Source organism: Dermacentor variabilis, chromosome 7 (genome assembly GCF_050947875.1).
Source record: "Dermacentor variabilis isolate Ectoservices chromosome 7, ASM5094787v1, whole genome shotgun sequence".
Taxonomy (NCBI): Eukaryota; Metazoa; Arthropoda; class Arachnida; order Ixodida; family Ixodidae; genus Dermacentor; species Dermacentor variabilis.
In genome coordinates this window covers 72,156,221-72,183,028 of record NC_134574.1, presented here as the reverse complement: position 1 = coordinate 72,183,028, position 26,808 = coordinate 72,156,221, and the positions used below count along the sequence as shown (strand labels likewise).

The window sequence follows — 26,808 nt, the reverse complement described above, 5'->3', positions numbered from 1 at the left end:
GTGAGTGACAATTCTTTAAATTTAGCTCAAAGCACAGTAGCATTGTTACTGTGAAAGTTATCAAGGCATTGTTCAAGATAATCGAAGGCACCTTCGTCTCTGGTACGACAAAAACCTTTAACAGTGGTTGTTTTACATTTCTTGGTGTTAAGCCCCCCGTTCCACAGAACAAGAAAAGTATACCAGACTATGATCAGAACTTCCAGGTTCAACCGAAACAAACAGAAACAAGGTCAAGTATGTTTGCTGACGTACCATAGATGCGCGTTGGCGGTCTTAAAACTTGTTGTAGATTGTGAGACAGAAAGATGTCATGCAAGTAACCTAAATGTGAATTAATCCCGGTGCAGAGGTACTTGTTCTCCTAATTAATATCCGGTAGGTTAAAGTCACCTACAAGTAGTACTTTAACGCTTGTGAATGGAACCATGTGTTCAAAAAGATCCCGAAAGAATCCTGGGGGCGAGTCAGGTGCTCGATAAACTGCAAGTAGCAAAAATAATTTATCCCAGCAAGTAGGCTTAATTTTAATAGATTCCAAGTTATCGGCCTGACATAACAGGGTAGCGGATATAGTTTCTCTAGTGCACCTGTCGCCGCGATATGCTCGATAATATGGAGGAAACACAACAGCATCTTCAATATTGTCATGCAATCATGTTTCCGTTATCATAACTACATGGGTATTGTAACCCATGATAGTTGCCTCAAGGCTTTCCGATTCATTAACGACACTGCAGGCGTTGATGTTTAAAATCCTCAGTTCTTTAGCACAATAGGCGCATAGTCCCAAAACTCACCTTAATGTCTTCTTGTTTGTCGGCTTTGGAAATCGCGCAACGGCAGCAGTTTTGTCGAGGCCTGTACCAATACCTTGCGCGCTAATTACGTGACCCAGGAAACGAAATTCTTGGAACCCAAACTGGCACTTTTCCGGTGGAATGGTTAGGCCAGCCGAGCGGATAACTTGGAGCACTAAACGCAGCCTCTGGACATGCTGGTCGAATGTTACGGAAAATACCACTGCGTCGTCTAGGTAAACTAAGCATGACTGCCATATGAGACCCGAGAGCACACTGTCAATCATGCTCTGGAATGTCGCCGGCGCACAGCAGGAACCGAATGGAAGCGCCTTTGAACTCATACAGGACGTCTGTGGTTACTACAAAAGCAGTTTTTCATGGTCTCTTTCATCTACTTCCATTTGCCAATACCCGTTCTTGAAATCTAATAAAGAGAAAAATTTTACATGTCGTAGCCGATTCAACGTGTCATCCGTGCGGGGCAGGGGTATACATCACACTTGGTCACACTGTTCAATTTCCGGTAATCAACGCAGAATCTCAATGTACTGTCCTTTTTTCTCGAAAGGACTACGGGCGACGCCCATGGGCTGTTTGACGGTTGAATAGCATCGTCCTCAAGGATCTCTTGCACCTGACTCTTACGATCCCTCGTTCAACCGGTGACACTCGGTACGGACGTTGGTATACTGGCCTGGTCGCTTCGTCTGTTATAATAAAGTGTTTAACAATCGGTGTGCGCCATACCTTTGACGAGGTCGAGAAACATTCTGCAAAGGTCCTCCATCACTTCTTCCTGCGCGGGTGATAGAAGGGTTGATCGCAACTGATGTTACGGCGTCATGCGTAGTTTGCACAGCAGGCCGCTTTGACGCTAAGCTGCATACATAGGTGACTGCAGTAGCGCTGTGCAGGAACGCGATTGCTGTGTTCTTTGCGACATGCTAAAATTCACTTCCGAAGTTCGTCAGCAATACATCAGCACACCCATCTCGTAGTTGAACAATTCCTCACGCTACGCAAATGCCTTTCTTCAACAGTAGCTCGACGTTGGCGTCCGCTATAGCTTCCGAGTCGTCGAATGCTTCGTTTCTTACGCGCACAATCATGCTGCCTGGTGGTGGCACGATTATGTCATCGTCGGTAACCCGCAAGGCAACGTGCCTTGGCTCCTCCGACTCTTGCGTGTCTATAGCCTGTTTTGTAGAGAATGACACACTAGGATTCTGCAGGTTGATTATGGCACCATTTGGTAGAAGAAAGTCAAATCCAATTATTACATCATTCGAACATTCTGGTAGTATGACCAAATCAGCGACGTTAGAAAAACCTCGAAATCCGATTCTTGTTGAACATCTACCCAGGGGTGTAATGAGGTGCCCACCAGCCCTACACATCTGGGATCCACTCCACGGCATCAAAGCTTTTTTCAGGTCCTTGGTGAGTGCATATCTTACGACGGAATAATCAGCACCTGTGTCAACTAATGCACTCAATTCACGACCGCCTATGGTAATGCACAAGTCATAGGAAATTCTCTGCTCACTTAACTTATTCATCCGTTTCTGTTTGTCACGGCTTCTCAGTGAGCTTGACGGATGATCTTGGCTTTTTTGAACGTCAGCGGCCTCGCCTCCACAGGTCGCTCGCCTCAGTTTTCCTGACATGGGCTCAGTGAACGACGCCTTGGCGAAATCGAGTATTGCCGCGGGTTCGGTGAGTGGTAGTGTGTATACGCTGGTGATTGTGACTAGAGATGGTATCTAGCAGCCGGGTCCTGTTGTCTGGTCAGGTAGTCCTGAATTTCTATGGGTCTTTCACCATTACGGGGATAAGGTGCATTTATCGTAAAACCGCGAGGACCTGCTCTGCGATATGGCCACATTCTGTAAAGGTGTCCACCTTTTGCGTAGTGGAAACAGACTGGCGTCCGGTCGGGTGCATTCCACACGTTGCTTTTCGTGGCCTCAGCTCTGCCAGAAGGAGTCCACTGTGCATAGTCTGCTGGCGGCTGCTGGGTGCCGGTCGGCTGGCATAACACATCAGCGTACGTTGGCCCGTGACGTATGACGTAGCGGTGGTGGTTGTTGAAGATGCACAGGCGGTGCCTCAAGTCCTGGCTGCAGAATGGCGTGCCGAACTTCATCCCGAATGACGGCGGCGAGAATCGAAACTGTTGGCGTGGCTTCCAGAAGCTGCAGCTTTCCAAGCTCCTCCTTTACGACTGATCGCACTAGTTCCCTTAGCACTTCGGTGTTATTGCCTGGGCCTGCTGACAGGAGTTCGGCTGGTGCGCTGTTGACACCGCGATTGTAGTGATGGGCACGCTGCTGCATTGGCTTGTCTACGGCCGTCGCTTAGGTGCGAAACTCAGCAACACTGTCTGGTGGGTTGCCGACGAGTCCTGCAAGCAGCTCCTGCTTAACGCCACGCATCAGATGGCGTAATTTTTTCTCTTCGGTCAAGTTTGGATCAGCGCGCTTGAAGAGGCGGATAATGCCCTCAATATACATGCGGACACTCTCGTTAGTGCGATGGCTTTGGGCTAGTAGAGCGTGCTCTGCCTTCTCTCGCTGATCGGTGCTGGCATGCGCTGCAAGCAACTGTCTCCGAAATTCTTCCCATGAAGATAGCGCCGCTTCATTATTCACGTACCAAGTCCTCGCTGACTCTTCTAACGCAAAGTACGCGTTGCGAAGCTTCCGTACTTCGTCCCAGCCGTTAAAATCTGCGACTCGCTCCAGGTGCTCTAACCAGTTTTCCACATCTCCGATCGTATCGCCGTAGAAGGACTCGGGCCTTCGTGATGAGTACACGATGAGCTGGGGTAATGCCGCCGGTCTGGTAATGGTTGCACCATCGCTGGTAAATGTTGCCTGCACTGCTGCAGCAACAGGAAGCGGTCAGAACTCGGGCGGGTCTCCTCGGATGCGGCGGCTTGTGCGCTGGTGTACTGGAGTCAGTTCTCTTGGTTCCAATCGCTGAGGGTCGGGGCTCCGCTCTCTTACGAACTGGGGACTTCCAAACATATCCAGCATCTCCACCAGAAATGTAGCACTCTTCAATAAAGCACACCTAAACAAACAGCTTTATTGTGGGCGAACTTGTGCCCGCAAACTCAATACTAAAGCATTCACACAATTTACTAGAGGAGTTAACAGGAGCCTATTCAACAGTAACCCGCGTGTCCACACCGAACACACTTTCACGCGCTCCGAAGGCCAGGAGACGCGCCGTGACTTCTCTTTGGATGGGGGACTCGGGCGCTGCAGTGTGCTCGTGCACGGAAGACACGCGCTGTATCGTCATGCGCGAGGTGTTGGTGGCGCTCTTGTAACGGCGATGCTATGACTAATGCTTAGGAACTACAGCCATTAGGCACTTGGAAGGCTACCTTACGAGAGTGCTCGTGGCTGGCATGTGGAGAGCTTTCTGCGGCAGTATGCGCATGGCGATGCTGTGGTAGCTTCTTGATCTGGCTTTCGTCATGGCATCGCATGAGCTAAAAGACTTGACTTGTCGCATCTGACACCGGTAAAGTTTAAAAATAATTTAGTCTTCGCAGATACACCTGGCTTAAACCGTCGTCTGACAGCACTGTCTACCAGCCGCCCTGTTCTGCTGGAATTTCCAGCTCGCTACTCTTTGACAAGAATGTTATAAAAATTGGCTCAAGCGCCTAAGGTAATCTCTTTCCTGCGGCCGAGGGGGCATGCCTGCCGCCATTATCAATACCTACGGCACTATCTTTGTGCCTGTGCCGACATCAGTCTTTATCACTTTCTAAATAACTCCTCTTACCCGCATTTTTGAAGGACACATTTCTTTTTTCTGTTCTTAAATCCGGCCCTATAACTAATGCCGCACACTATCGGTCGATTTCTCTTCTCTCTGCAATTTCCAAGCTTTTCGAATTAGCTATTAAGAGTGTATTGTTGTTAAGTGTAAAAAATGTTATTGTTGCTGCCCAAATTTCTTGTTTCACTGTTCGTAGTGTATATACTTCACTATGCCTACCACAGCGGAACTGGCGAAAAAAAAATTGCATCTCTTGAAGCAGTGCTGAACGAGAAGTTGGACACACTCATCGATGATTTAGTGTCACGAATTAACATCAAGCTACAGAATGTAGGAGTAGGTGAGCACGCTTCCCTCTGAGAAAGTGTTCAGTTCATGAACAAGGAACTAGACACGATAAAACTAAAACAGGAAGAACTCGTAACCTCAAACAAGGCGCTCTTGTCGCGTAACGAAGCACTCGAAAGAAAAGTGGCTGATTTAGAGCAATATTCGAGAATGAATAATGTGGAAATTAAGGGAATCCCTACATCGCAGGGTGAAGACTGCGGAGTCATCCTAAAGCGAATTGGCGATGCTATCGAGTACCCTCTCTTACCCGCTGATATCGACACGGCTCACCGTGTGGCCTCTAAATCAAATGAGAAGAGCATCATTGCTCGCTTCTGCTCACGCGATAAGAAAAACGAGTTCATCAGGAAGGCAAGAAGAGCTAGGCTTCGCACTGACCACATTGGTTTCACAGGTGGCACTAGCACGCCTGTCTATGTAAATGACCACTTGACCATTGATAACACGAAGATGTTCTCGAAGGCGCTGGCACTCAAAAAAAGAAAATAAGTGGAAATACTTATGGACAGAAAACTGCCAGATAAAAGCCCGCAAAACTGATGATAGCAGAGTCTATCGCATTTTCACTGAGGCCGACCTTCGAATCTTCACGTAATTCACTGTAAATATTTTTTTCCCTTTTTTCCATGGCCTTGCTCTACCCTGTTGACGTAAAATCTTGTGTTACCGCAAAAAAACGATCACTCATTCACTTCAATGCTCGTAGCCTTCGAAAGAACATAGATGGAATTAATAACTTCATTGCCTCACTTCACCATGTCTTCACTTTTATCTGCATATCGGAGACTTGGCTTTCTGATTCCGACAACAACATGAGCGGTTTTCCATCTTATCAACCGGAGTATTGTCATCGTCAATCTAACAGTCATGGTGGCGCCGCCATTTTTGTTTCACAAGCTGTCACCTACGCTCGCAGATTTGATCTGGCAGTTAACGTGAATCATTGTGAGTCTGTGTGGATAGAAGTCGAACAGTCATTCCTTAATAACAATAAGAACTTGATCCTTGGTTGCATTTATCGCTCACCGTCATCTTCGCTTAACGATTTCTTGCTTTCTTTTGATGCAGTATTGTCCAAGTTAGCTTTTGAAAATAAGGATATGGTGATTGTAGGTGATATTAATATTAACTTACTTGACACTGAAGCTACCTCGTACACAACTTACACAGATTGTTTTGCTGGATTCAGTTTTGAATCACTCATTGACTGCCCGACTAGGGTAGCCTCTCGTGGGTGCAGTACGCTTATTGATCACGTGTTATCTAACATATCACCACCGCCTTGCTCCGAGGTTATTAATACTGACATAACCGATCATTTTCCTGTTTTTCTTACATTTAACAATGAAATACATGAGAACGATAATAGCTACTTTACTTCCGTATTTAGTGCAGATACCTTTATTGAAGCCATCAGTAAAACTGATTGGTCGCCAATTAATTCTATGTCTGATCCCGAAGAAGCACTAAACAAATTCTGCACTTCATTTTTATTGGCCGTTTCAACTAACACACGCACTGTTAAATGTGGGAAAAAGTATAAATATCCGTGCAACCCATGGATGACGGACGGTCTTCTGGAAAGTTTAAGAAAGAAGGAAAACATGTACAAGAAAACTAAACGTCAGCCCTTTAATACTAGACTAGCTAGACGCTATAGTAGGTACTGTAAATTACTGAATGTTTTACTTAAACAGGCAAAAAAAAAGTACTATGAAAATAAATTTGATCAGAATAAGGACAACCCCAAAAAGCAATGGCAGTTATTGAACTCTTTTCTAAACAAATCGTCTGTTGATGCCTCTATAACCAAAATAAATTACAATGGTGTCACTCTTTCTGAGCCCAACGAAATTGCTAACGCGTTTTCGGACTACTTTTCTTCTGTTTACACTAATAACAACGTACATGCGCAGTTTCATAATACTTTGAGCCGTACGACACAATCATTCTTCTTGTTACCAGCTACACCAAATGAAGTGTGCTCCACGATTGCTAACCTTAAAAATACAGGGCCTGGCTTAGACAATATTTGTGTCAGGCATTTAAAACTGGTTGCGCATTTAGTTTGCGACACGCTCTGTAATATTATCAACTTTATGTTCAAAGAAGGTGCATTCCCTTCATTTTTAAAAAATGGCAAGATTATTCCTGCTTTTAAAAAAGGCGACAAACATACAGTTAATAATTACCGACCAATTGCAATTCTTTCCTGCCTTAGTAAACTCATTGAGAAATTATTTGTTAAACGTCTTAATAACTACTTAACAAAGTTTAAATTGCTAAAGAACAATCAATTTGGTTTCCGCCCAGGAAGTTCCACGAATCTAGCTGTTCTATCTCTAACTGACTACATAAAAAAATGTATTGACTCGGGAAACTTAGTCGGATCTGTATTTTTAGACTTCAGTAAAGCTTATGACACGGTTAACCATCAAGCCCTGTTTAATAAACTTGACTCTTATGGTATAACCGGTCCTGCGCTAACATTCTTAAAAAATTATTTACGTGACCGGCCATACACAGTACATGCAGCAAATACTTTCTCAGTAACAAAATGTATTAACCAAGGTGTACCACAGGGATCAGTTCTGGGCCCTTTGCTTTTCCTTTTATATATTAATGATCTTCCGGATTCTCTTAACTCCACCAACTGCGTTCATTGCATTTCATACGCAGATGACAACCATAGCTTAATCTGACAAATCTGTTACTACTCTTACTTCTAAGTTAAATATTGCATTAAGTAACATTATAAAATGGTGTAGCAACAATTACTTAGTTCTTAATCCTTTAAAAACTAAATTTATGTTATTCAAAAGTGCTCAAAGGGCCTTAACTTCTATTCCTGAAGTAAAGCTTGGAAGTCACTCAATTCCCGTTAGTACCGATGTCACTTTTCTTGGCATACATCATGACCCTAACCTTACATTTCGCTCTCACTTCCAACATCTCAAGCACAAGACTGCGTTTGGTATACGTGCATTAATTAAAGCTCGCCCTTTTTTTTTCTCATGAGGCTCTGCTAGCGTTGTATTATGCGTTCATTCATAGTCACATTAATTACGGCATTGTTTCATGGGGCAACACGTACGCTTGTCACTTATCATCAATTCAACATATCCAAAATCAGTCAATACGCATTATCACTTCCAGCTCCATGCAATCCGATGCCTCTTTGCTACTTCGCGCGTATAATATCTTGTCTATTAATAATTTGTTCCAGTTTAACATACTCGTCTTACTCCACAAGTTGCTTCATAATAACCTTATGTATCCGTTCATTGCAACTGACATTTTGCAGAATAAAAATATGACCAGATTTGCGGCTAACAACAATTTCTTGTTACCCATGGTTCATACCAATTACGGCAAAAAAACATCTTTCTTCGCTGCAATTTCTCTTTGGAATGAATTACCATCAACCATAAAATCCTGTACTTCTCTTGCAATTTTTAAAAATCACCTTAAGCATCATTTACTGCGATAACTTAACTACGATCTAGCGGTGTACCTCTGACGTTTATCTCACATGTCATTTGTTGTATTTCATTCATGCTTTTTTCCGACTTTCTGTTATAACGTGCTTTTTCGTGTTTGATTGTAAATGACATGTCTAATGATGTATTTGATCTGTAGATGTTGTTTATATTACGCTAATTTGCTCACTATTGATATCACCATCAATGTTGTTATTATTAACCGAGGGTCCCACTACAGTTCTTTCACTTTGGGACCCTCGTCTGTATAATTCTCATGTAATTACTTCTTTTTTTTTTGGAACGAATAAATCTGAATCTGAATCATGTCAGCACGGAGTTCTTTTTGACCGCTCAACGACAACCAACCCGGTCTTCACGCAATGGGGTCAAGCTGATACTGGGTACAACGACCTCAGCGAATCCTTTGACGTAGGCTATCATCCCCTACTGCTCGAGAAGCTTGAGCGCTACAGTATTGAAGCTGATATTGTAGTTCTACTACACAGCTATCTCCTCGATAGGGGCTGCTTCGCGAGCGTCACCAATTAATCTTCTCTTGTCTATACGGGATCTACGGGCGTGCCTCAAGATTCCATATTAGGTCGGCTTCTCCTACAAATTTTCATCAGTGCCGTCTCCGCGGCAATCTAGAAGTCTGCATTTCTTTTTTTTTTTACGCTGACGACATCAAAACAATCAAGGAGATACGGTATTGAGCACTGTCGCGCTCATCAGACCGATCTATCATCATTTTCTGAATGATGCCAATTAAACGGGCTCGCTCTAAATTCATATGAAACCTGACTTACGTCAAATTCGATTAAACCCTATAATATCATATTGTCGCATTTTGTTGATCGTACAGTGTTGACCAGCACTGTTGAAATAAGCGACGTCGTTGTGCTTGTTGTGCTACTTTAAGCTGCTCCGCCCACTCTAAATGAGTAGCAACAGGAGGTCTGCGCGCGTTCGTTTCCATCTGCAGACTTACAAGAGATTTGCGTACCCCACGTCCCTTCCTAAAGTTATTTATATCCATCTATCTCCCATACTTGAGTAGATCTCAGTGGTGTGAAATGGCACGAGCAATTCAATTAGCATGTTAATCGAGCCTGTACACAAAATTTTCACCCTTATATAAATAAACATCGTAATCATACCAACGCTGTTTTTGTACAAAATTCCTGATGTGATTATTACATGCACGGATTTATTAGATTTTGTTTCACTGTGGGTTCCGCACACGACTACCAGGGAACATAGAACCTTCCACGGCCTCTTTAAGCAGACGCTCCCCTCTCAACAGAAGGCCGAATCATTACAACTGTCATTTTCTCCACCTTGATATTTCTCAAAACGCGTTGTCATCTTTCTGTTCCAAGCTTCGCACTGTCTCATAAGCCTTGTTTATACCTGTACTCCTCTCCCATCTCCTCATAATTGCATTCTACTTCCCCATATGTACTCTGTCTTTCAATTGTATGTTATTGCTTGATTGTTGCTACTTAGGCACCTGTTAATGTGTTAACATTGTTATGGTACTCGTCATGCTTCTCGGGAGTTATATAGGCTAGTGTCTGCGTCTGTATCTATATACGTGAGCTTGTATCCAACCGTTTTCCCACCTTCCCGTGTCGCTGGTTAGCACGTGGTCGAATGGACAGCATATCGGGCTGTTGTGCTGAGGTTTCAGGTTTTGGAACCAACTAACAGACCGATTTGGGTCACTGAGTATGTGGCAATGTGTGCAGACGTGCCGCTCATTAACGAGCATCTTTCACGCCGACATGCGTCACTGTAGATGCGGGACTCGATAGATACCACTGTTCGAAGAAACTCTTTGACGCCGGCTTAGAGCACTGAGTATGTGCCACTCGGTCTGCGCTGGTCTTCAATGAACCTTTTTTTATGATAACTTGGGTCACTGGGTATATTCTAGTTGGTGTGGGCCGCTCTACAATGAACGCCTTTAACGCCTACTTGAGCAACCAGGTAACTGCCACTGGGAATGGGACGCTGTGCAATGACGAAAAAGGTCCCTTGAATTTCTTCGATGCGTGGCAGAATGAAACCCACGTCAGAAGAGTCCCTTAAGGACAGCAACTCAACGCTTCAGCAGGTTGCGCCACAAATACACTGTGCATGTGCCACTTTACAGTGAATATCTTTCACTGCAACGCTTTAGCAAGCTGCGCCTTGAATGCACTGATTATGTGCTGCTCGTCAATGAACAACCCGCCAACTTGGGTCACTGAGTACGTTCCACTAGGCGTGCAGCATGCGAGGGAAGAATTGTCAGCGTTCGCTGGCACCAGCGCGCCACTCTTCTGGTCTCGGAGGCCACGCGCGGACTTCTCGGCAGCACCGCCAGGTGGCACAGAGTGCACAGAAAAAATAGCGTGCCTCGATGTCAGCGCCGCCTCCTGCGATTCAGGGTGGCGACACCCTTTGAACAGGTCCGCGCCGCACCTCCGCTATATTGTGTCGGAGCTGCCGAAGCGGCCGTACATGTGCGTGCATAGACAGTGCGGCGCGGTTGTATTGCGTGGTGTTCGTAATTTTTACGGTACTGCGAACGTGTTCGTCAAGTTGACTTTTCAAAGGTTCGTGCCAATTTTATCGCCAAGAATACCTCCTCATGCACGTTTGCTTAGCACCTTTGCACACATAAAATGGGCACAGCAAATGACACCTATGTTTTAGGTTTCCCTGCAACACAGAACGCTAGAGAAAATCGGCACGTACCTTGTTCGTCTATGCCATGATGCTTAAATTTGTGTCTTCGTGTCAAACGGTATTCAGGAAATATTTTTAAGTATCAGGCATTTGCCATCTAAGTTATGCGAAGACACGACCACAAGCCTACTCAAACCCAACGCGCTATCTCCAACAATCGCAAGCACTGAGCATCGAAATGTTAGAAATTTTTTCTTGGAGATTTTCGCCTTGTTGTGGCTCAGCCTTTCTACTTGCATTGATTCTACCGGCCAGGTGTAAGGAGGGTGGAATAAAGAAGTAAAACCGCCGCAAGTGTAAGTGTGGACTGATATGTTTTCATGTTCTTACGAAGCATCTAACGAGTTCTGTTTGGTCAATGCTATGAAGTTTATTTGCTTGTCATCCTGTGGCTCCAGGCTGGTTAGCGGGTTAGAGAGCTTCCTTGAACCACATCTCAGTTATTTCCAGGCCGTCTTCCTGTGGTTTAACTCAAGTGACAGCTACATATTATGGCATTAAACATTCCCTTTCGTTTGGTGAGATGTGCCAATATACTGCTCTTTCTCACCTTGCTGTGCCGATCAATAGGTTAACGCATAACAGAACGTAGGTCCAATTGTTTTTCAGCAACATATTTAGGCGCTGCACTTAGAAACGTAGGAAATACTATACTACAGAAAGGAAATATTCACGAGCTGAACGCATGGGATTATGCTTTAGGATAGATGTCTGCAACGATGGTGTTCATTTCTCAATGTTTAAAGTTCGTAAATTGCGCCTTCCTTTTGCTGTGCACTTATTAAGAATTATAAATTCTGCGTTGTTACGTGCCGAAACCACGATCTGGTTATTAGGCGTAATGGGGCACTTCGAAATGATCTTGATCACCTGGGGTTCCTTAATGTGCACCTAAATCTAATTAAGCCAGCGTTTTAGCATTTTGCCCCCTTGAAATTAATCAGCCGCGGCTGTGATCGACACAGCGACCTCGAGCTGCTTTTTGACACTCACACTGTGTGTCTCTGCTAATGTAAGACTGTTTTCTGCTGCGTACTCTTTGAAATTCTTATATCGCGTACAATTCGTATCTAGATACGAGCAGTTCCTCCAGTTATTGGTAACACTGGCGAGTTTATTTAGCTCGTTTCGTCCTATAGCTTTCAACGGCATTATGCAGGTATACTTTTAAGGCCAAAAGCTACGTCCGCCTTCTTGAAGGACGACCTCTAAATCCTTAAGTACACGCGGCATGCGTCAACACTGCTTTCGAAACAAATTTGTGAACGCAAGTGAATGTGCGGCAAAAAGACTACTTATCTACTGGCTCGAAACTTATGCTAGTTCCACGTCTACATTCAAGCTGGCATGCAAATATTGCAGTGCATTTCAGCGCACAACCTTAGAAAATCACATGTTTTTACACTGTCAGCGTGCGCAGAGGCTAAATTCACGCTGTCCGTCGTAGCGCATCTTTACGTGTTCCAACACAATGGGACGGCAAACCCGGACGTGTCACAACCCTGTACGAAGAAGTGCGGTGTTGAATCACCCTAACAAAAAGGGCGAGAGAGGACCCCAGTCGCTGCATTACTCGTTTCTCGGTGGTTGCACGGACCGGCACGCCATGCATTACGAAGGCCGTGTGCAAGCTACGGGCCGGCTCCGCTAGATGGCGCCAAATGTTCTTAGGAAAGTCGCCTCGCATTGGGCGCTCACGGGAAGACTACAAATGAAGCTGTGCAGAGTGATATGGGCTGGACTTGTTTTGAAGTGAGGGTAGCTCGCAGTAAAATTGAGTGTGAAGAACGGCTGAGGAATATGGAATAAAGTAAATGGGCTGGGAGAGTGTTCAGGTATCTGTACAGGAAAAACATTGATTCACAGTGGAGTAAAAGAACTAAGAAGCTTACCAGCAAGTATGCGGCCTGTAGGGTAGGCAACACAGCAACAAAGAAGGTCAAGCGGAAAGTCAGAGAGGCTGAAATAATCTCATGAGTGGCGGCAATGGAAAATAAACCTGCCATGAGTAACTACTTAAGAGGAAAAAACGAAATCAGGAAAAAACCATTTATGTCAACTCAAAGGGAAGCTCATTACTTTTCGAAGCGAGAGCGGGATGCCTTAGAACACGCCCCTATAAAGCAAGATATAAGAAGGAAGAAGAAGCATGTGCTTGCTGCGACAAAGCTAGGGAAACTATCGAGCATGTTTTATTAGAATGTGAAGCCGTCAACCCAGCGGTCGATTTAGGCACCAGTGGCCTCCTTGAAACCCTTGGGTTCAGTGGGAGCAGTGGCAAAGTAAATATCCGCAATAGGCATTAGTAAGAGGCCATTGGAGGATTGGTGGAAGAAAAGTAGGAAAACGACATAAGACGGAGACGTACAAAAGCACACTTCGAAATAGGGGCTCAGAAAATTTGGGTGTGGTAGTTCATAGTGTTTTTTGATTATTTAACCTAGGTAGGACGTTAGGCAGTATAATAGCAAGAGCTTGGTGGCGCGACCCACCGCCCGTTCCAAAAGGGACGCTCATAACATCCATCCATACAAAGTGCTAAAAAGAAGTCCCACTGCAGTACAAGCCTCAAAAATAACTCGTTCCGGTGGTGCCAGTACACTGTGTCGATATATTGATTCAATGCTAAACGCATTATTATGGACAGTGATCGTGAGATGCATTCTGCGCAACTGCTTTTCTTTTTTGAAGATTAATTTTGTAGTTGTTTTCAGTAGTAGTTGTCTCCCATGCTAGAACCATAATTTAAATCAGGCAGAAAAAGAGAGGTATAGAGGAAGCTTCAATGCATTACAAAGACAATATAGGTTCCCATCAATGATACCTGTACTTTTAGATAACTTACATATTACTAGAGTGATAGGTAGTCATCCAAGCCTAAGCAACTGTTACGAGATGGGAGGATGACAATTTTTTTCCCTTTTATGAACTTTTCTCCACTTGCGGACTTCCGCAGAACAGATTTTTCAGAATGAACTAAATGTGCAAGAGAATTTATTTTTGCCTGAAACGCTGCGTTGAAGAGCTCTGGCCTGTGATGTCTCGAACCGAAGTCCCTAATGACCAGGACTTCGAGAAGAATCGTCGTGCTGGTGATCGTCGATCTGGAATTTCGGCAATATGAAGGATACTTCACGACAAACCACTCATAGCTCTCCTTAGGGTTGTCAAAGCCAAACAGTTTTCGTGAAACTGAAGTGGAACTTTTGGACCATTGCCACAGGCGAGCTTCACAACCGACTACCACCTCCAAAAGCATAGTGCGCTTATTCAACGAAAGATATTGCTAATACTTCAGGTAGGTGCCACAGACCGAAAGTAATCAATGAAAGAACTTGCTACTTCAGTACCCTTGATTCCTCAGTCATGTCTCCGAGAATTTACGTAATCGTTTCAGGCAACTGCCCAATAAAAACATGCTTCTGTACTAATTGCAAAAAAGCTGCTATTGAGCTGCTTCTTTGTGATCTATGTAATATTGGAATATTCATGTACTGTACTAATTGTAGAAGTGCTGCTTTTGACCCACCCTGCAGTAGTACAAAAATAGTAAATGAAAAAGTATTTGCTGGTTTAGTACCACTCATTCCGCAGTCACTTCTCCCAGAATTTACGTAATTGTTTCAGGCGACTGGGCAATAAAAACATGTATCATCTTCCGGGCATCTCCTTAGTGTCCAGTAATACAAGAACCGATTTGTGTATTATTGTTGATTGGCTCCACAAAGTTACTTTGTACCTTTGTTCCTGTACTTCTTGAACTTCCTATATCGGTACCTCATTTTTATGAATTTGGCATAAATCTTATCTAATTTCATCGTAAGTTTCAGCATTTCACTAGTTACACACGACTGACAAGCTTCTTAGCAATGCATTTCAGCAACGCCAATGCATATCCCTAGTAGATTTTGAGGGCAAGTATCTCGAAAGAGGTGCTAGTTTCAATTTCTAGCACTTCGCCGACATCCCGACCACTTATCTTCAATTTCGGAATTGTAACATGTGCTCTAAAATTATGACTAAAAAGCTAATTAATAAAGCTCCCCCATTAGCTACCCTGAGGTTACGATTTCTCGTATTAGCCATGCCCTCTTGTTTGGGCGCTCCATGCGGACAGGCTGCATTGCCCTATTCTGCTCTGTGCGAGTTGCGGAAAATCTGAACTAAAATCAAATGTGAATGACGAGGACATCTGCAGTCACGACCAAAATGTAAGGGCCACAAATGCAATAAAGAATACGTGCCTGTTCGACAAATGCAATCCACTGAGACAATTCCAGAGGGCCACAGCTGGGGCATAAATAAATTTTAACTTAGCGTTGATGCCGTGATCCCTGCACTTTTCCTCGATAGCGCACCTACTTTTGCTTCGGTGCTACAGGACCACCGTAAAAACGTTTGTGACCACTGTGCAGCTTAGAACTTTCCACGCCGTGACTCTTCAAATCACCTGTGCTTGAATGCGAAAGCCTTCATTGCTACACCCCCCCACTTTGTCATGGCTAGCTGGGTGTCTGTCTGCCTTCGCAACGATTACCGCGTAAAAGAGCACGAAAATTTGGTTCCCTGCGAGAAATCAAACTAGGATCTGCAGCATGGTGAGCGAGTATATAGCCAGCAGTAAATTTCCACTCATTCCAAACCTTTCTCTCCTTCTTTTTTTTTCTTTTTTTTTGGGGGGGGGGGGGATATGAAGTTTTCAAGAATTTAACCTTGCTTTATTGTTGAATCTACAACTTCAGAAAACAGTTAATTCTGTGCATTTCGTTGTAGGATTCATAAGCTATGTTATCGCAGCGCAATTTTAATTGGGCCGCAGTGGTGCGTCGAGAAGGACTGCTGAATGCCTACGAACGCAGACGCCTGGCTAGAACGAAGCCGCATCCGACACAAAAATGCCTTCGATATAGCCAATGTTTGTTCTAAGCATCCTATTCGTTACATGCTGATATATGCGAAAAATATGTGTGCTACTTTGTTGTATTCGATAAACCCTTATATCCGTGCTCACTACATTGAGGTTTGACTTACACTCCGAAAAGCTCTAAATCAGGCAGGTGACATAAAAATTTGGTGAATCCCGCGCATATGCAAGGCATCTGCCATAAGCGTAGCTTTGTTGTTTATTGAAAGATCTTCAGCTTTTCCTTCTTCACTCCTCTGTGGTTCCTCGCTCGTGCACAATGTCGTCCAATTTCATTTTTTTTCGCTCTTTCCCTCCTTCTTTGTTTCTTTGCTTGTTTGTTTGTCTGCCCGTCTGTCTGTCTGTTTGCTTGTCTGTTTGCTTGTCTGTTTCTTTGTTTCTTTGTCCTCCGTTTGGGGGCTCATATCAACTATGGAAGACTGACCAAGATTTCGATGGGATTAGAAGAAGGCGCTTAGTAATTTCAAGAAAGCAACTGAAACAACTGGCGATGAATCAAAAGGATAAAAGAACATCAATATTTACAAATTTTACGGACAGGATGCCATTCGAATCTGAACCTGGCAACGTTTAACGCTAGAACGTTATCTAGTGAGGCGAGTCTAGCAGCGCTATTGGAGGAATTAGATGGCAGTAAGTGGGATATAATAGGGCTCAGTGAAGTTAGGAGGACAACTGAAGCATATACAGTGCTAAAAAGCGGGCACGTCCTGTGCTACCGGGGCTAAGCGGAGAGGCGAGAACTAGGAGTCGGATTCCTGATTAATAAGGATATAGCTGGTAACAGACAGGAATTCTATAGCATTAACGAGAGGGTGGCAGGTCTTGTTGTGAAACTTAATAACTGGTACAAATTCAAGGCCGTACAGGTCTACGCCCCTACATCCAATCATGGTGACCAGGAAGTTGAAAGCTTCTATGAAGACGTAGAATCGGCGATGGGTAAAGTGAAAACAAAATACACTTTACTGATGGGCGACTTCAATGCCAAGGTAGGCAAGCAGCAGGCTGGAGACAAGTCAGTGGGGGAATATGGCATAGGCTCTAGGAATAGCAGAGGAGAGTTATTAGTAGACATTGCAGAACAGAATAATATGTGGATAATTAATACCTTCTACCGCAAGCGGGATAGCCGGAAGTGGACTGTGGAGGAGCCCGGATGGCGCGACTAGAAATGAAATTGACCTTATACTTTGCGCTGACCCTGGCATCATACAAGATGTGGACGTGCTCGGCAAGCTGCGCTGTAGTGACCATAAGATGGTAAGAACTGGAGTTAGCCTAGACTTGAGAAGGGAACGGAAGAAACTGTTACATAAGAAGCCGATCAACGAGTTATCGGTAAGAGGAAAAATAGAGGAATTCCAGATCAAGCTACAGAACAGGTATTCGGCCTTAACTCAGGAAGAGGACCTTAGTGTCGAAGATATGAACGACAATCTTATGAGGATCATAAAAGAGCGCACAATGGAAGTCGGTGGTAACTCCGTTAGACAGGATACCAGTAAGCTCGCAGGAGACGAAAGATCTGATCAAGAAACGCCAATGTATGAAAGCCTCTAACCCTACAGCTAGAATAGAACTGGCAGAACTTTCGAAGTTAATCAACAAACGTAAGACAGCTGATATAAGGAAGTATAATATGGATAGAATTGAACATGCTCTCAGGAACGGAGGAAGCCTAAAATCAGTGAAGAAGAAACTAGGAATTGGCAAGAATCAGATGTATGCATTAAGAGACAGAGCCGCCAATATCATTACTAATATGGATGAGATAGTTCAAGTGGCTGAGGAGTTCTATATAGATTTATACAGTACCAGATGCACCCACGACGATAATGGAAGAGAGAATAGTCTGGAGGAATTCGAAGTCCCACAGGTAATGCCGGAAGAAGTAAAGAAAGCCTTGGGAGCTATGCGAAGGGGGAAGGCAGCTGGGGAGGATCAGGTAACAGCAGATTTGTTGAAGGATGGTGGGCAGATTGTTCTAGAAAAACTGGCCACCCTGTATACGCAATGCCTCATGACTTCGAACGTACCGGAATATTGGGAGAACGCTGACGTAATCCTAATCCATGAGAAATGGGACGCCAAAGAATTGAAAAATTATAGACCGATCAGCTTACTGACCGTTACCTACAAAGTATTTACTAAGGTAATAGCAAATATAATCAGGAACACCTTACAGAGAGAGAGAACAGGGATAGGAAAGGCAGGGAGGTCAACCAGAACAGCATCCGGTTTGCTACCCTACACTGGGTGTGGAGGAAAGGTGAACAGAAAGAGGAAGAAAGTGAGATGGTAAGCACTGAGTACGTGCAGGAGGGATACCATACACAAGGACACTATAAACGGCCTCTCAAACCGGTGCACTTCAAGTACTGCACTAGTGCACGAATCGCTTTTAGAGCCAGTGATGGGTGTGGCGACGGTCCGAGTATCTGACTCGGTGAACGGTCTCGAGTCCAGTCGGTGTAAAGTTGCCCGCAGAGAGAGGCGTTGGACATCGTAGCGATGGTAGGTACCCAATAGGTGCTCGATGGTTTCCTCGCACCCACAGAAGTCGCACATCGGGCTCTCGGCCATTCCCATACGGTAGGAGTATGCGTTCATGAACGCCAATCCCAGTCACAAGCGGCACAGCAAGGTTGTTTCGCCGCGGGAAAGGCTAGATGGTAGTTGTAGCCGTAGCGTGAGTCCAGTTTGCGTAATCTGCAATTGAAGACACTTGAAATCAAGAGATCTTGTGACTTCTTGCGTGTAAGTAGGCGAAGTTCCCTGGCAGCGTCCGACATCGCCAAAGGTGTTGGATGCGTCTTGGTATCTTCGTGGGCACACAGGGCAGCCTTGTGGGCTAGGTTGTTGCCGACGATGCCAACCAAAGGACCAGGCAGGATTCCGTAAAGGCTACTCAACAATAGACCATATTCACATTATCAATCAGGGGATAGAGAAATGTGCGGAATATAACCAACCCTTATATTTAGCTTTCATTGATTACCAGAAAGCGCTTGATTCAGTCGAGACCTCAGCAGTCATGGAGGCCTTACGGAATCAGGGTGTATATGAGCCGTATGTAAAAATACTGAAATATATCTATAGCACCTCCACAGCCACCGTAGTCCTCCACAAACAAAGCAACAAAATCCCAATAAAGAAAGGCGTCAGGCAGGGAGATTCGACCTCTCCAATGCTATTCACAGCGTGTTTACAGGAGGTATTCAGATACTTGGATTGGGAAGAATTGGGGATAACAGTTAATGGAGAATACCTTAGTAACTTGCGATTCGCTGATGATATTGCCTTGCTTAGTAACTCAGGGGACCAACTGCAATGCATGCTCATTGACCTGGGCAGGCAAGGCAGAAGGGTTGGTCTAAAAATTACTCTGCAGAAAACTAAAGTAATGTTTAACAGTCTCGGAAGAGAACAGCAGTTTACGATAGGTAGCGAGGCACTGGAAGTGGTAAGGGAATACATCTACTTAGGACAGGTACTGAGATGAGACTGAAATAATCAGAAGAATAAGAATGGGCTGGGGTGCGTTTGGCAGGCATTCTCAGGTCATGAACAGCAGTTTGCCATTATCCCTCAAGAGAAAAGTGTATAACAGGTGTGTCTTACCAGTACTCACGTACGGGGCAGAAACCTGAAGGCTTACGAAAAGGGTTCTGCTTAAATTGAGGACGACGCAACGAGCTATGGAAAGAAGAATGATAGGTGTAACTTAAGGGATAAGAAAAGAGCAGATTGGGTGAGGGAACAAACGCGAGTTAATGACATCTTACTTGAAATCAAGAAAAAGAAATGGGCATGGGCAGGACATGTAATGAGGAGGGAAGATAACCGATGGTGATTAAGGGTTACGGACTGAATTCCAAGGGAAGGGAAGCGTAGCAGGGGCGGCAGAAAGTTAGGTTGGCGGATGAGATTAAGAAGTTTGCAGGGACAACATGGCCACAATTAATGCATGACCGGGGTAGTTGGAGAAGTATGGGAGAGGCCTTTGCCCTGCAGTGGGCGTAACTAGGCTGACGATGATGATGATATGAAAAGAATGTTCATTGAGCCTAATGAAACAAATAAAGACAACAATGTGTGTGAACAAAAATGACCGTATGATATTAGGTAAGCAAGTACCAATCAGGCTGTCGTACGAAGTGATTGCACATGCCCAAACACAAGCAATAACGGTACACAAAGAAACAAAGACGCCTTTACAAACAGATGCGGCTTAACAGTCTCTTTACCTTGTATTTCGTTTCTTTTTTTTTCGGAAGCTGATGGAGGGTAACTTATTAAAGTAAGCTGGAACATAATGAGCGCGTGCTTTAGAGCCGCACCTTGTGGTACAACATGGCCTCCGAGAGCGGTCCTTTGGCCTTAAAGTGCGGGAAGAAACGTACAGAACTGGGAATTCACTAGGCCAGAAGTGATTTGAAACTATCGTTTGCATCAAAAGAGCATTGAAATTCGGCATCTAAGGTATTTTGAAATGGTCTGCGTCAGCATTCAAACTCAGATCATAAGATATAGTCTTTAAGAGGGAGTGCAGCATAGAATTTATTCTGTTGTGCCAGCGAACAGCTCAGTACCCGTGAATTGTTATTCCATATCGCGGCCGACCGTAGGTTAAATCGTGTATATCTATTCCTTGACGATAAGGGCATGCAATCCCTTCTATTTTACAGCAGACATATGATACGGCGCGAAGCTTTTTGCAAAAGTAAGCAAGGTGGGTGTTCCAAGAGAAGTCGCTGTCAAGATATAAACCCAGACACCTTACGCCAGATGAATACTGCAATGGTCTACAAGAAGAAGATTAATAGTCTCAACTGTGCTAAACAAGAGGATAGTCAAGGGCTACCTTCCTCAAACGAATATAGAAGTAAATTAATTGTGTCTTAGATGCACTTATATCAATTCAATTTATATCAAGTCCGAAACCAGTCCATAGCGTTTGAGGCAGCAGACTGTAAAGCAGTAATCGCATCATAGCAGACGTTGACAGAAGTTAAAATCGCCCGGCCATCGGCGTATTGATAAACGAAGGAAACGGGTACCGTGTTATGGAGGCCATATAGAAAAATATTAAATAATAATGGAGTGAGTCTAGATCCCTGCGCCACTCTAGCATTGTTAACCGCTAATGCGCTACAAACTTGCCCAACTGAGACGAGCTGACGCCTATACCGAAGGAATTTTGCCAACAGCGATCAGAAAGCACCCCGAAAACCCGACAAGGCAAACTTATTTAACAGACCTTGATGAACACTGCCGAAAGCCTCGCCCCGGTCAAGAAGCGCACATGAAAGTTTATTATTATCGAAAGCTAAACCCAAGTGACCAGAGAAATCTTCCAGAAGGGTTTGAATGCTTTTCCCCTGCCGGAAGCCATACTGAGGAGGGAAAACGCTGTTCGGTTCTAGGAAGCTTGTCATCACTAACAATAAACGTCTTTTTCTTTTTTTTATATATTTGAGCAATAGAAGGGATAATTGAAATCGGACAGTAATTTTCAGTCTTGTTTCCAGCACCGCTTTATGAAGAGGGATTTTTACTGCTGTTTTCCATTTTACGGGAATTCGGTTCATTGAAATTATGCGACTGAGTAGTGCTAGCGGCAACTCTCGGATGCGTTCATACGTTCTACGCAAGTCATTCATGGAAATACCGCGTGCTCCAGGAGATTTGTTGCATTTTAAATTGGAAATAGTAGGTACGTCCTACAGCTATTCCTGAGAAATTGAGGGGAGATGTGCTGATTCACTAATGCCGTGAGGCAAAGTGCACACACCTACCTGTAAGTTTGCGTTGCTAATTACACTAAAGAAGTGGCTGTTAAACTCATCAGCAATATTCTGTCTGCCGCTGGATCAACTGGAAGGAAAATAATTCATTATATTAGCTCGCGTATTGGCGCCTCTAAAGCTGTTGATGAGTGGCCATGTTTTCTTACTACAGTTACTAGCAGCTTTAAGTTTGTCTCGAAAATGAGTTCGCTTCGCGAAGCGTATCATGGCACTAACCTTATTTCTCAACTGCTTAAATTTGACTCGTAGGTCTGAAGAATTCAGGCCACGCTTGCATTGGGCCCAAAGTAAGTCTTTCTTTCTTTCATTGCAGTGAATATGTCAGACGGCATCCACTTGCTGTCCAAGTGACGTTATTTGATACATATTGTTTGATACATACTTTCGTTTCAGCTCTCGATCACTTCTACGAACTTGTCATATAGCTCAGCAGGAGACACTATCGCTAAAAAAAAGATTTGCAGTCATAATTAGCCACCAGCCTATCAAATATTTTCGGATCAGGCACTGAAATCAGTTTTTTTTTTTTAGAACCTGTGATTGCTGTCGCAGTATGTGTACAAGTCATTGAGCCGCAAACGAAGTAATGGTCAGCAAGTGTAATTGCTACTATGGCGAATTTTACGGCTAGATTCTGAGCCCGAATGATAACGTGATCAATGCAGGACACGACGAGCTTACCGGCAAATAATTGCTCATCATTCCCTTCATAAATGCAACATTCCAAGCCACGTTTGAAAACTCTACCGTGATAATCTACGGCCAAGCCTAAATTGCGACTCAAAACGGCAATATTAATGTCCCTTATCATGCACATGTGCCCTTCAAGCGATAAGAACGACAATGTAGAAGCAAGTTCAGATAAGAAAATCCGCGCACTGAAACGGGGGGGGGGGGGCGGAGGTAAACCGATTACAGAATCATCGCAGGTGTGCTCGAGCGCAGTGAGATCACCTCAGCTTGGGAAAAGTAAAAGAATGTTAATTGTGGATCTGTCCATCTGTTAAAAAAATTGCACTGCCTCCTCCTTTTCTGGTTGGACGCCTGTGCGAAAAAGCTAGGTAACCTGTAAATTAATACCGTGGAACGCTCTCGGAAGAAATGTTAATTCCTGTAAGTACAAAAGTTTCGACCGTTAGGCCAGATGATGACGTGACGGCACAAAACTGATTCCAGTTTTTCCGAAGGCTGTGAACGTCCACATGCGCAACATTAGAACTGCTAGTGGAGGCATCAGAAAAAAAATTCAGAGCCATTCCAGTTTGTGAAGGTCGATGACCCGCGGAGCTGTATATATGGTGAAACATATGTTGACAATAAATAGTTTGCTCGAAAATAAGGCGCATACCACAATGAATTTCGTTTTTCTTGCGATTTTAATTGTTGCTTTGTTAAATAGCATACTCAATGCTGCTGATTTTTATTTCTAATCTTTTGTTTACTTGTTTGGATTTATTACTTGGTCGATCAAGGTGACTATCGCTTTACGATCGCTATGATATACGGCCAGTGACTCTGTGGTGACACTGGAAAGGTTATTGGCCAATGTGGAGGTCTATACACGACCAATGACGCGTCGTGGGCACGCTGATTTTTGCGTCACATCGAATGCCGAAACTTTCACATAGAAACGTCCCGAGCCTATTTCCGTCTGGCTGAGACACGTCTATGTTTGAAATCACCGACAATTAAGATGGGAGGGGAGTCGTCAGGGGTGATCCAACCACAAGGTCCATATACGCTTGGCTTTTGCGGCACGATATTCGTCCGTATTACGTGCCGCCCTGCCACTGCCGCGCACAATCCCGCTACTGTTCACGACCGTATTCTTCGTAGGCGCGCTGTCGCGCAGCCCTCACCGCACGCGGCCTGCCCTTTGCTCGGGTGGAAGGGAACTGAGATAAAGTTGCCTGGTTTGCCTATAGAGCCCGTGGCGTCAAAACCGCAATACACACTAAACAGTGTCTATTCCGGTTTTACCTTCTTTCTTGCGATATTTTTTATCTCAATAGGTCTTGACAGTTCTCGGGAGTAAACGCAGGTGGGGCATACCTGGCGATACGTTTTTGCCTTATGCTTTAGCTCTTTCATCTCAGAAGAGGCCGCCATCTTTTTTTGCCTACGCACACAAACCATCAGAACCTAACGTATAACAGCTCCGCTGTAAAAACTGTTTGCATCCGCAAAGTCGCTGTGCTTGATCATTTCTAAGTCAACCATGTCTAGGCAATCTAATCCAAGTTTGACAATTTTTCAACTCGGGAGAAAGGTGCTCGTTCAGATTTCCTTGCCAGAAACTTCCTGTTTTTCGTCCACACGAAGCTATAACCGTGCACCTTCCTTTTCTTTGGATGGGGCCAGTGGAAGAGCTCCCGGTTCATCCGCGTCAGGCTTTCGTTAATGAACAGTGGAGGAAACTTCTCCGGCCAAGCAAGATGCGGGAGACCTTTCCAAGCGCGAAATCATTTCTCTTTCACTAAAGCACTGCGCACGCGCACAAAAGTAGGCGGGCTAGAGCTAGATTTATCCTTGGTGGGCCCACCAAGCGGTGTATCTTGCAGATTTCATCTTCCTGGAAGTTCGTTAGGCCCGCAGTCGTCCAGCTAACTCGTATGTGATCTTACCGCACGCGATCTCCGATTACCCCAGGTTGGTGCAGAACAGCGGTAATTGGAGATCGCAGGGAGAGGCCTTCGTCCTGCAGTGGGCATAAAATTTGCTGATAATCATACCATATGTGAGCATTGCACGTGAGTGTAAACAAGGGACAACCTGTAATGTGCCCATATAAAAGTAAGCAGGCGCACGCGCGAGTAACAAAAGTGTGATTATACTGCGAAGTTTGGCAGGATATATACGCTATGAATCTGTTTAGAGTTTGGCCCAAGCCCGTCGTGGTTGCCTAGTGGCTATGGTGTAGCGCTGCCACAGCACCAAGTCGCTGGATCAAATCCTGGTGATGGCGTCCGCATATCGACGGGCGCGAAATGCAGAAACACTCGTGCACTTAGACTTAGGTGCACGTTAAAGAATCCCAGTTGGTAAAAATTAATCCTGAGTCTCCCACTACAGCGTGCCTCATAATCAGGTCTTGGTCTTGGCACGTTATAATGGATAATTTAATTTAGTTTTGCCCAACGGTTCCACTCAAGCGTAATAACAAAATAGCCAATTTCGCTCATCACGCAGTGATCGCACGACCAGCCTGCATATTGACTAAACGCATCGAAGAAATTTCAAAACCATTATTCTGCACCAAAATTTAAATTTTCTTCAGCGCTTCGGCATCAATCTGGGCTACTGTAGGCACAGACAGCTGTAACGCATCTGTCTAACTGCCGATAAAATTAATCCGTGAGCGCAAATGCGGGCCTATACAACAAGCAGCAAATTGTTTACAGTTGTTGCTCGAAGTTGAGAGCTAATTATCTTCATAGCAACTGCAAGAAATCCCGGCTTACCTCTTCTGTTTCGAAGAAAAAATCAGCCCGTTTGCTCCTGCTTGCGTCAGTGAAACACGGAGCTCCTCTTGTGATCTCTTCCCAACAGAAAAAGAATAGTTTAGGAAATCGGGCGAGCACGTGAACACACAGTCAGAGAAGCAAAAGAGCCGGCGATATGGCAAAGTGGTGGCAGTATACGTTCTAGCGTGTAGATAACGCCGCCAGCCCACGCGGTGAGGCGAGCAGCGAACGCGGCAGAAACTGCCGAAGTCGCCGACGGAGCGATAACCTCTAAAACGACACCTGTTGACGCAGCAAACGAATCGACCAAGTGCAAGCGTGGCCTTCGAGATCGCACCGGCGCGCCATGGTGATCTCGCAGACCACGGTGCAAAAAATGATGCGCGAACATGAAGAATTAAGAGAGACATAATTTTAGTTGTACATCCCCAGGGATGAAAAACATCCGTATGTCCCACAAGCCCTGTATCCATAATCGTATATGATAAAATATGTGAGATCTCACAAAAAAACCCTTACGGTCTCATATAAATTCACATGATCACACCGGAATATGGTACGTAGCGTATGGGTATATTTTAAGGAATTTAATTTGTACAGATTTCATTTCCTGGTTATTCGCAGAAGTAGTAGATGGTTGTCCAGGAGACTTGCGTAAAGGCTTTCATATCCGGACGTAGCGACTCTTCTCATGCAGAGGGGCGACTTCATTACTTGAACTATTCTCCGAAGGCGTAAAATGTAAATTATATTAATTTATGCTGCCTTAAGGTTAAATAACTCACTTGTTTTTTTTTTTTTGCAACTTCATTTTTGTAACCACTCGCGCAATATTGCATGCAGCAACATTGGGCAACATTCTTCTCCTCCTTCATGTCCGATGGGTATAAAGGAGGAAAAACTTTTATTCAGGAGGATGAATAAGTTAAATATGTGACATGCCCCTGCAAGGTAATTCATGACAAAGGCAGGCTCCCGGCGATAGCGCCGAAGTAGATGCGTTGTGTTTTCCAGGATGGCCTTACTCAAGATCACAGGGACTGAAATACGTCAAGGTGTATATACATATATATATATATATATATATATAGCCAGACGCGAGAATGCACGGCGAAGGACTGTGTGGGCTGATCGCGGTGGCGGCGATCTTTTTGGCTGCTTTAGGTGTCCGACGTGAATGAGGGAGCCAGTTTATTGCACTCGTCAGCATAGAGAGAAACTTCGGAAGGAGGGATGAATTCAGAGGCGCCACGGTGATACGGCAATACGGTGTTGAGGGTAGAGGATGGTTCACGTCGATAAAGAAGAAAAAATGGTGAAAAGCCTGTGGTAGCCTGAGTGGTGGTGGTGAGTGGAGTGCTTCGTCCCAATTGGAATCATCAGACGCAACTTACATTGTGAGCATGTCACCAAGGGTGTGGTTGAACCATTGCGTTG

The 26,808-nt window shown here is 44.5% G+C and overlaps 1 protein-coding gene across 1 annotated transcript in view; it reads right to left on the bottom strand.

The window, feature by feature from the left end:
* Positions 1–25,529, bottom strand: part of LOC142587526 (monocarboxylate transporter 14-like) — a 65,132-nt gene extending 39,603 nt beyond the window's left edge. Inside the window, exon 1 of the mRNA XM_075698603.1 lies at positions 25,369–25,529. The gene's annotated coding sequence lies outside the window, so the exon portion shown is untranslated. The remainder of the gene's footprint in view (positions 1–25,368) is intronic.
* Positions 25,530–26,808: the final 1,279 nt, after the last annotated feature.